The 12,391-nt window shown below is 33.9% G+C and overlaps 1 protein-coding gene and 1 pseudogene across 3 annotated transcripts in view; one reads left to right on the top strand and one right to left on the bottom strand.

Moving 5' to 3' along the window:
* The window catches only part of PTPN4 (protein tyrosine phosphatase non-receptor type 4), a 175,770-nt gene that overhangs the window by 150,239 nt on the left and 13,140 nt on the right, over window positions 1-12,391 (bottom strand). The gene's annotated exons all lie outside the window — the stretch shown is intronic.
* On the top strand, window positions 2,828-2,946 carry LOC118614081 (annotated as a pseudogene).

The following is a 12,391-nucleotide window of genomic DNA, read 5'->3' as shown; positions in this document are numbered from 1 at the left end:
AATAAACAGAAAAGCCCATGAACAAAAAACACCTGTCTAGGACTGTCATTTTAAAAAACAGAAAATCAAAGATTAAAAAACAAAAAACAAACAAACAAAAAAAAAAACAAAGGAAAAAGCCAGAAGAAAGAAGCCAGAGGAAAAAAGCACCGTACATATAGAGGAACAAATATAAGAATTACATCTCATTTCTTAACCATGCAAGCAAGAAAAGAGTGGAGTGAAATACTTAAAATGTTGAGGGTAAAACCCTACCAACCTAGAATTCTATATCCTACAAAATTACCTTTCAAAAGCAAGAGAAATAAAGACTTTCTCAGATAAGAGAAAGGGGAGGGGAGGGGAGGGAAAAGGAAAGGGAAAGGAGGGGAGGAGGGGGGAGAGAGGAGGGGCGATGCAAGCACACAGACTTTTTGGCAGACATGCCTGTACAAAATACTTTAAAGGTTCTTTCGAGAGAAGAAAAATAATATCGGTCAAAACTCACATCTACATAAAGTAAGGAAGAGGATCAAAGAAGGAAGAAGTGAAGGTAAATTAAAACTTTTTTAAACTCTTGATCAGGTAACAGTACAATACCCTCCACTTGCGTGTAAAAAGGACTTAAGGAATTTGATGGGATTTACCTTCCATGATTAGGTAGGTGAGGGCTAAAAGGCATTTTACAAATGTGATTAAAGTCTGAAGTCAGCTGAACTCATAGAGATTACCTTGATGGGCCTAACTGAATCAGGTGAAAGCCCTTAAAAGAAAGACTGAGCCCTTTCTAAAGTGAAAGTAATTCTGCTGCTGGCTTTAAAAAACGATCTTCCTTGTTGTGAGAGGGCCTATAACAAGGCCACGTGGCAAGGAAGTGTAGGGGCCTCTCGGAGCTGACAAGCAGCAAGGAATGGAAGATCTCGGCCCTACAGTTGACTGTTATTTATCACTAAATAAATACAGACAGGTCAACACAGATTGCAACTTTTGAGACTCAACCAAGCTGTGCCCTGACCCACAGATACCAGGAGAAAATAAATGTGTGTTGTTTTAAAGCTGCTAAATTTGTAGTAGTTCATTACACAACAGAAAACTAATACATCTTTTGCAGTGGTATACAAACTCAACCAACAACATTCACAAATGATAGAAAATATCCAAAGAATGAAACAACATACATGATGCTCTCTTTGTATACATTCCACTCTTGCCTGTGATAGATATTAATTCCCTTCTCCCCAAGTCCTGCCTTCCCTTTGCCAACGGTACAATGGTCTAGACAAAGAAAACGACCAAAGACAAGGAAATACAGTAGTAACAGCAGAATCAGCAACTCAGTCTTAACAGTAGGGGGAGCTGCCAAAAAGAGGAAATTAGTCATTGTTATTATAAAGGTGTGTCCCACTCAATGTCAATGCAAGGTACAGGACATCAGTGTGCAAATATCTTTTCGGATATGAGTTTTCAAGGTTGAAAACCACATGATATCACTTATATGTGGGATATAAACCTAAAAGCAACAAACATACAAGACGAACAGAGATTCATGGATTTGGACAATAGACTAGTAGTTACTAAAGGGTGGGAGGAAGAGAAAAGGGGGAGAAGGGAGGTATATGGAGTAAAAAGGGTCAAATATGTGGTGACAGAAAGAAATCTAACTATGGGAGATGAACACACAATGCAATTATATATATGCCTTACTGTTACATTGTACACATGAAACTTACTGGATTTCATTAACCAATATCACCAAAAGAAAAAATTTAAAAAAAAAAAGGTACAGGAATGACAAGATCAAAAGGTATCAATGCATTTTGCCAACACTAGTCTTTCCCATTTACGAGCATACTTACTTTTGACATTTGCAACTTATACTTAAAGACTTCAAATTGAAAACATAAGTGAACTGTCTAATCGGCTCTTGAGGTTCCCCCCAAAATCATGTTTTTAGTTAGCAAAATGCCAAATATATTTACCCTTCTTGTCACATTTACTTTTATTCATAAAGCAATAATTCTGCTTGATTTTAGAATTTACTACTTGAAAATTCTAACTTTGTGAGAGAATATAGTAAATCTATATTTACTATAGTAAATCTTCAAGATGATTTACAAAGAGAAAGGTCATATAAAATCCTCCCTTGCATCTTTCTTTTTTCATCTGAAAGGTATGTCAGTACAACTGAGATTATATGTATGTGTGTGTATACACACACACACACACACACACACAGAGATGTGGACAATTCTGTGAGTACATACTAAATGATTCCATTTATATATTTGTAAGTGGAAAAGAGCCCATCTCTTATGAAAAGAACATGAATTGTTATCTATAAAATATTTATTCCTTTACATATATTCAAGGCACTAATAAAATCAAATATTCAAAAGTTCTAAAATTATAATAAATCATTTTATGTCTACAGATGTTAAAAATTTATACACATGTTAAGTAAAAAGTGCAAAAAATAAATGGTGATATTCAAAATATAAAAATTACGGACAAATATACACACAGTGATTGGTGAATAAAATTTTGAAATAAAATTTTCAAATTTAAAATTCTATTAATGTTAATACAATATTTTACGTTTAGTTAAAATAAGCACATTTGTTCCAACTTTCTTTTAAATTCAAAAGTCAAAATGACAAACACTAAGCTATTTTTTCAATTACTATAAATACAGATTAAAGGGTTTAGGTTGTCACGGAAAGAGACAAATGACATGACTATAGCAGTAGCAAGAAAGTACAACAAAGATAGAATGGGTGACACAGAATGAAAGCAGGGGACAAGTAGGTCATCCTTGACCTGATAAAAGACATCTGTGAAAAGCACAGTTGTCTATGGTCATGCTACCCTGAACAAGCCCAATTTCATCTGATCTCAGAAGCTAAGCAGGGTCGGGCCTGGTTAGTACTTAAATGGGAGACCACCTAGGAAGCCCAAGTGCTATTGGCATGAAAAATTTTAAAAATGAGGGATTGTAAGCTGCTTACAAGGTCCTTGCAATCTGTGAGGTCAACAAGGGTTGCCTCGCCTAAAAAAAAAAAAAAAAAGGAAAGCACAGTTAGTGACATACTTAATATTGAAAAACTGAATGCTTTCTGCCTAATATCAGGAATAAAACAAACATGTCCATCAGCTCTCATTACTTCTATCCAGAATTGTACTGGAGGTGCGAACCAAGGCATTAAGCTATTCTAGAACTAAAAAGTGAGTTGAGCAAGGCAAGATACAATATCAATATGTAAAAAATAATTGTATTTCTATAAAATAGCAACAACCAGAAATAATTTTAGAATAATATAATTTATAATAATATTAAAACTGAAAACTTCAAAACACTGCTTTGAGGATTTAAAAAAGAAAAAAATTAACGAGGAGACGTGTTTACAGGTTGGATGATCTGTAGATTCAATGCAATCTCAATAAATATAGCAGGTTTCCTTATAGAAATTGGCAGACTGATTCTAAAATTCAAATGAAAATCAGAAAGATTTGAATAGAAAATAGCAAAACAATTTTGAAAAGGAAAAAGAGACTAAACCTACTGATTTCAAGACTTATTATAAAGTTACAGAAATCAAGACAGTATTGTATTGGCATCAAGACAGAGCAATGGAACGAAATCAAGTACAGAATGAGATCTACACATATACGAACAACTAAGTTTTGAAAAAGATAAAGGAAATTCAGTGGGAAAAGGGTAGTCATTTCAATATGGCTGAAAACAACTGGATAGCCATATGCAAAAAATATGAACCTCATACCCTGCACTATATGCAAAAATTAACTCAAAATGGGTCAAAGAGCTATGTAGAATCTAAAACAATAAAATTTCTTAAAGAAAATACAAGATAAATCCTTGGTGACCTTGAATTAGGCAAATATTTCTCAGAAACACCACCATAAGAATGATCCTTAAAAGAATAAATTGACTGGACTTCATCAAAATTAAAACATCTGCTTTTCAAAAGACTGTTAAAAGAATAAAAAGACCACACAGAGAGAGGGTGCATATATCTGATAAAGGATATATGCTTATATCTAGAATATATAAAGAACTCTCAAAACTCAATAATGAGAAAACAGACCAAAAAAAAACCCAATTAAAATAACAAGCAAAAGATCTGAATAGATATTTCTTCAAAGAAGATATAGAGATGGCAAATAATCACGCATACAAAAAAAGATGCTCACCATCATTAGACATTAGGCACACACAAATTAAAACCATAACATGACATCATTATATAGCTATCATAATGGCTGAAATAAAAAAGAGTGACAGTATCAAATGTGGCAAAAACCAGGAAAAAAATGGATCTCTCATTTATTGCTAGTGGAAATATAAAATGTTACAACACTAGAAAACAGTTTGGCACTTTCTTACAAATTTGAACTTACTCCAACTTTAATGAGCTATCCATTCCACTTCTAGGTAACAAATACAAATCTCCACATAAAATTTGTATATGAGTGGTCATAGCAACTTTGTTATAGCCAAAAACTGGAAACAAGTATCTATTAATAGGCAACAGATTTATTCACATGGTGGCATGTATCTATTTATCTGTGGCATGGTAATAAAATGGAAGACGAGTAGTTAATAAAAAACTACCGGTACATGCCAACAACATGGACAAATCTCAAAATAATTATGCTAAGAGAAAGAAGCTAGATCACAAAGAGAGAGAGAGTACATATGAAATGATTCCATTTGTATAAAATTCTAGAAAATAAAAACTAATCTTTGGTGAAAAACTACAGGCCAGCCTGGGGATGAAAGTAGAGTGTGGTGGGATGGGGAAGAAATTACATTGGGACCAAAGAAAATTTTGGAGAGTAATGAATATGTTCACTACATTGCTTGTGGTGGTGGTGGTTTTATGGATGTATAAATATGTCAAGACTTATCAAATACTATACTTTAAATATACTCATTTTATGACATTTTACCTCAACAGAGCTGTTAAAAATACATATGGCCAAATCACTTCAGAGACAAAATATATAGAGAATTTTGACGTTCTGGTACAAAACCTGCTGGTTATAGAACTACATTCAATTTAACTTAACATAATGCATATTTTGGCCATTTTTCTTCATCATGTTAATATGGATGATTCTTTTACAGATGACAAGTAAAGGTTTGTCCAAGGTTACACAAGCAAAAGTAACAGAGTGGCATTGAATCCAGATCTGCCCAATCTCAAAGACAATACTATTTCCATCACAATGAAATGATTTCTACTGCCTCATGCTAAAATTATTCTTATTGGTTGTTCTTTACAAAGTGAACCATGGAAGCATGTAAATTAATGAAGACATCATTGAAAAAGAATCACCACTATGTATGAGTTTTGCAAATCTCAAATCTTCAATCTGATCTATTGTACTCACTCTCTCCATTCTTTCCTCAATTTCTACCTCAACACTCCCTCCAGAAAGTTTGAATGGGAAAAGAAATCACAACCACATAAACTGGATGTGCGTTACAGCAAGGACAGAGAGAATAACTCACTGCTCATATGCACTGGTGATACTAACCGAAAAAGTATTACAAGTAGACTGAGAATCAATAGCAGTTTTGTTGTTTTATTTTGTTTAGCATAGCCTATTAATTTCTCACCTTTCCCAAAGGTTTCCCAAGTTCCTAAGTCAATGCCAAAATGGAACCTTAAAGATGGGACACACACACACACACACACACACACACACACACACACACACGTGTGTATTAAGCCATAGATGAAATATTGCCATTTATGACAACATGGATGAATCTTGAGAACAGCGTGCTAAGCAAACTAAGTCAGATGGAAAAAGCCATAGATGAAATATTGCCATTTATGACAACATGGATGAATCTTGAGAACAGCGTGCTAAGCGAACTAAGTCAGATAGAAAAAGTCAAGAATCATATGATTTCACTCATATGTGGGATATAAAACAGCAGGTAACAAATGAACAACAAGACAAATAAAAAACTCAGAGACATGGACAACAGTATGGTGGTGACCTAAGACAAAAGAGGAATGGGGGTTGATAGAAGAGGGTAAAGGAGGTCAGATATATAGTGATAGGAATATTGACTTTGGGTGAACAAACAATGCAATATACAGATAACATTATGGAAGTATACACTTGAAACCTATGTAATCTTATAAACTAATGTAACCCCAATGAATTTAAAAATTTTTTTAAGTAAATGAATGGAAATAAGTACAAATTAATGGACAAAGCAGCAAAAAGAGGGCACCCATTCAGCCAATTTTTAAGCTCTCAAAATACAGATATGTCTGTTTATATGCTCCACTTATAGGAATTTAGTAGGAAAGGGTTTCACAGCCTAAGGTAGAGGTCTCATTCTTTTCCATTAACAACTGCTGCTACATTAATATACCGGATAAGCCATTGATTCACTGTAAATTTTACTTCTGTTAGTATCTAGCTCTGATTTACCTTGGGATAGTCACTTCAACTTTCTGAGCCCCAATTTCTTCATCCATAAAAAGATAAAAACTGTGATTTATAACCCACACTGTCCTATACAGTGGCCATGCCACATAGGACAACTAAACACTTGAAATGTGACACACATGACTAACGAATTTTTTCATTAAATTTATTGGGGTGACGTTGGTTAATTATATAAGTTTCGAGGGTACAATTTTATATACATCATTTGTATTTTGCATTGTATGCTCACTGCCCAAAGACTAGTCTCCTTTTGTCACTATGTATTTGACCCCCTTTACCTTCTTCATCCCCACCTCCTTCCTCATACTATTATCTGTGTCTGTGAGTTAGTTTGTTTCTAACAAATTTTTTTAATCAAGTTAAATTTAAATGGCCACATTTGGCTAGTAGTTGACCTATTGAGCAGTGTAGAACTGACTACATGATCTGTAAATTACCTTCTAGTTCTAAAATTCAATCATTTCTAATTTCCAACATTTAAATAAATCTCTTGTCTCCCTAAAATGGAATAAATGAACTGTAAATCAAACACATACACAACCACACAGGAAAAAAAGTTACCCTAGTAACTGTTCAATACAATATTCTTGACTAGGGTTGACAAATGTTTTCTGTAAGGAGCCAGACAGAAAATACTTTAGGTGCTACAGGCCATGTAATCTGTCACAACTATTTGATTCTACCTTTGTAGAATGAAAGCAGCTATAAACGATACATAAATAAATAAACATGGTTGTGTTCCAATAAAACTATAGATACTAAAGTTCAAATTTCATATAATTTTCAAAATTTCATGATGTTATAAAATATTTTTCAAACATTAAAAAATGTAAAAATCAATCTTAGTTCATGGATCATACAAAAACAGGTGGCAGGTCAGATTTGACCAGAAGACCACCGTTTGCTAACACCTGTTCATGACTATATAACCACAGCAGGATTAGTCTGAGGATAAATCCAAAGAAATGTAAAAAAAAAAAAAAAAAAAGGAAAACAAACCTTAAACTTTACTCAGTAAGTTTGTTATCAGTGGTGGTCTTGATGCAGCATTCTGAAACTAGTTTGTGTATTTTACATGACTGAACAAACAAATACATTTGTTGCTGGAAACCAGAGGTCTCACTGTGGGAGACAGGGGATTAAATATGGCATGGGAGAAGGCTATAATGTTAGAATTAGAGGCGGTGATATAATTTCATTTTTCTAAAAACTGTATTTGCTATCTCTGTCCACTATTAAGACCTAGAATTAAAATACTCCAACAACACTAAACATTCCTAATGCCCTATATACTATTTCACACTAAAAGGAATCAGGATTCCTTGGGAAAAAAATGGCTAATTCCAGATCTGGAGCAAAGAAAATACAAGGTCAGGCTAAAATATCTTGTGCCAGTAAGTAAAGACGTCCTCAAAATCTGATGGGAACAAGTCAAAGAACATGAAAGGCAGTTTAAAAGGGCTCCCACCAGCCAAATGAGATAATTTAAGTTTCAAAATAAATGATAACGAGAATAGAAAATACTCTGAATAAAAAAAAAAAAGAAACCATAGATCTAATCTGATACTAAATATTTTTTTAATGAGGGAGAAGAAAGTCTTTTTTGTAGAATGTCCCATGATAAATGTAGAAAGAATAACAGAAATAGAAAACTGCCATTTTAGAACTACCATAGCTGATTCAGGCAAGAATTATCAATGAATGCTAAAATCATTGGGTGAAAGTTTGTTGGAGAAGAAATAAACATATAATCTGAAAGTATCTTCCCACAAATTACTTATTAAAAGGGGGAAACATACCTTTAAAATGGAGAAATCTGTCAAATCCTGCCTTAACCAAATGATTATATTTAACATCACCCCAAACTGTCATGAGCACCATGTTATACACCAAGAACACAAAACCTATGTAATATTCTTGTCTCAAATGTTTAACCTGAATCTAATTATGAAAAATAATGAAATTAAAATAACCAGACATATCCAAATTGAGCTACAAAGCAAGTGGCCTGGGTCCTTCAAAAATATAAGAATGAAGAAGAGGAAAAAAGGAAGATATGTAAAAGAAGGCTGGGGAAGTGCTACAGATTAATAAGACGTAACAACCAAATGTAATGCGTAGTGCTTGATTCAATCATGAATAGGGAGTGGGGATAAAGGATTTGATTGGACACTTGGAGAAATTTTAATGTGGACTGTATATCAGATTAAAGTACTGTGTCAATGCTAAATTTCCTGAGTGTTATTATGATTGCATGTTTATACAGGAAAATATGTTCATTCCTAGAAGATGCATGTTTGCATGCTGAAGTATTTATGGGTAAAATATTATGATCATGTCAGTAATCTTCGAATCTTCAGAAATTTTAAAAATACATACACAGAGAGAGATAAAGCAACAGCAAAATGTTAGCAACTGGTGAATCTATATGAAGGGCACATGGGTGTTCAATATACTATTCTTGCTACTTTTCCATAAGTTTGAAATTTTTCAAAATAAAATGGAGTAAAGAGTAACTATTTCTTTGAAATTATGTTTACATAACAAAAGAAGATACAATAAAACCTTTGTTATCCAAAATGATTAAATCAATTGACTATTCCCAAAAAGTTTTCTGGATAGCTGACAACCCTGTACACTTATTTGAAATGTAATGTTTTCAAACAAACCACCTGCTGCTTTGCTATAATCTTATTATACAATGCTTTGGATGTAACTATAAATTAAAATGCTGGTAGTGTAAGATACTGGACTGAATAACTTAGCTTATTGCTATAACAATATACAGTATTCAGTGAAGCCTCCCTCAGTCCTTCTGAACTGAACTTAGCAATACAAAACTGAACGAATCAGATTCTCTTAGGACAGTGCTATCAAAACTCCGCTATAAAACTGATACCCTGTAAAAGGAAAAAAATCTAATGTTTTTGCTTTAAAATTTACCTCTATATTTAATATACCAAACACATTTACATAGTAGTTGCTATGCAATAACTTATACAAGAAACATTTAAGAAATGGTATATGCTACAACAAAAAAGTATTCTAATCATGTGCAAATCAATTAACAGACATGAATGCAAAGCACTGGACCTGACCATTGATTCACTGGTGTACAGGCAGCATTTTCCAAATGTCTTTTTTATATCCTCTATTCTAGTCAACTGTTACTGACCTGTTAAGAATACCGAATTTCAATGTCAAAATAAATTTGATCATTTTAAAGTATATATTTAAAGAGGAATCTAATTTGAACCATTTCTTGCATCAAATTTACTTACCTGAGGCTTCTCCTTTCTTTGCTGCTTAATTTTTTACATAGCATTATATCCTATTTAGACATTACTTAAATTCTGGTGCATGTGTGAATATTTACATGAGATGGAGGTAGGGGGATGGGAGAGTCAGGAAAGGGGAGAGAGAGCGAGACAAAGAGAGGTACAGAGATACAGAAAGATACCTAGATCCATAATAAGGCCCCAAAGAATGCCCTAGTCCTGTGCCTTCAATAACCTATTCAATTCACATAAACATGCCAAGAGCTTCTCATGGCTAAATACAGTTTTAGCCGCTAAAGATATAAATATGTATACATCTAGATCTCTGCCCTCAAGGTGCTCACAGTCTAGTTGAGGAAAGAGACTTGAAATAATTCAGTGAAATAATATACTAAAAAATATATAAACAAATTGTTTTAGTATGTCAATGAACTACTGTCTCCTGGCTGCAGCTCATTACCTAAGCAGTAGAAACAACTTCAGCTGCTGCTAGTGCTTTCTCTCTTTCTCTCCCTTTCCATTTTCTAAATTCCTATTCTTTAGTCTCCTCCACATGAAAGTCTAACAATAAAGTTGATCTTTCAAAAAATACCACCAGCCAATGAAAATATTCTTCTCTTCCCCTATCTGAAAAGAGCCAACCCTGTAGTAGTGTATGTGGTATCATCTTTTGGGCTTTAGTGCTCCTTTTTTCTTCAGCAAAAAATGTTTTATTATAGTTAGGGGATGACTGTAAAGTTATTTTTAGATGAAAAAGAAAAACAGAATGCTAGTCTCTAGAACTATCCTTCCTTTAAAAGCAACTGTGTCATAGAAGCAGAGTTTCTTTGTAACTGAACACAATAGTTTATAGCACCTAAATGTTTAATGGTTTCAATCTGCAGGTTGAGACTCATTGGCTATGGAATGAATTTAGTGAGTCAAACCAAAAACTTTTTAAAACAAAATAGAACAGAATAAAATAAAAGCTGTCAAGAGCATGATGTAAAAAGTACCTCAATGTAAGATAAAGTCTAAACTGGCTCTATATCTACTCATAATACCATCCAATCCTATCACCTCATATATGTTTTCATGAGTTCTTAACGTCTGTTGAAAAAAACTGATTGAGTCTTTCACAAATAAAGTTAGATTAAAAGACAAGAAGGGGCTCTGCAAAGGGGCCAAAAGTATAATAATACAAATTATTAATATACATGGGAAGTAATACTACTTAATAGTTAAGACTGCCAGCTCAGGAATCAGACTGGCTTAAGGCTCAACCTCTACTACCTTTATGACTTTAATTACTAAACCATTCTGTGCCTCAGCTTCCTCATCTATAAACGAGTTGCTATGAGGATTAAATGAGAATACATAAGAAGTTCTTAGCACAGTACCTGACACATAAAAGGATCTAATACATATTAGCCATTATCATCATCGTTATTGAGCACTACCTCTCTAAATATACAAAACTGACTTTAGGAAAATTTGCAAATATATGTTTTTATTAAAGTATTCTAGTTACAATAATTAAAACAACACTGACTATTAAAAGCCCCAGAAACCAGAGAATGTCCAAGAAATATCAGTAATCTAGGATGGAAAAAAATTCTCAGGGGAACGGCAACACTTAAAGTAGGAAAGATATTTGAAATTGTACTGTAGAGGGGTTTGCACTAATTTGGGCAACAGTGGCATAGTCCAGGGGTCAGCAAACAATAGCCTGAAAGCCAAATCTGCTGTCTTTTTGAGCCGAGTTAAAAATAGTTCTTACAGATGAACATTCACAATTCACCTGATGAAAGAGAATACTAATTCTGAACCTCACTTAAGTGAAACATCATCCCATTCCATTCTTCTCATTAGTACAGAAATACAACAAATTATATTCAATTATATTTTTATTTCATCAATAAAATTTGTAAAAAAAAATCTCTTAAATAAAGAGCCTCAAATCAAGTGTCTATATGTTAGACAATTAGATAAACGTTCCCCTTCACTTTCCCCTACCCTTTCCCTTGTTCGAATACCTATTGAATGTCTCATAATGTGCCAAATAGAGAGAAGCAACATGAATATATCAATAAACAAAGCAACACAAAAGCCCCTGTGCCCTTAAGGAGCTTCTATTCTAATGCAGAAAGAAAAAAATATATATAGTATATTATAAGGTAGCAAGCAAGGAATGTGGGAATAAGGATATAATTTTAAATAGGGTATTCAGGAAAGGCATTACTGAGAACTTTATTTTTGAGTAGACTTGAAAGGAAGTGAGGAAGTGAGCCATGTGGACACCTGCTTGGAACACTTAGGAGAAAGGTGTTCTAGGGAACATTTCTGGTCTGTTCCAGGAACAGCAAAGAGGACAGTGTACCTTGAGAAAAGTGATCAAGGAGAGTGGTCAGAGATGAGGTCAGAGAGAGAGCAGGGGCCTCCAACCCTCAGGCTGTGGACCAGTACCAGTCCATGACCTGTTAGGAACTGGCCCACACAGCAGGAGGTGAGAGGTAGGCTAACAAGTGAAGCTTCATCTGTATTTGCAGCTGCTCCCCAGCACTAGCATCGCCGCCTCAGCTCCACCTCAGATCATTAGGCATGAGATTCTAATAGGAGCACTGGTCCTTGATGCCAAAAAGATTTGGGGACCGCTAATGTAG

Source organism: Rousettus aegyptiacus, unplaced genomic scaffold (assembly GCF_014176215.1).
Source record: "Rousettus aegyptiacus isolate mRouAeg1 unplaced genomic scaffold, mRouAeg1.p scaffold_m13_p_2, whole genome shotgun sequence".
Lineage (NCBI taxonomy): Eukaryota > Metazoa > Chordata > Mammalia > Chiroptera > Pteropodidae > Rousettus > Rousettus aegyptiacus.
Note: the sequence above shows the minus strand (reverse complement) of the source record. Positions and strands in the feature narration are given on the sequence as shown.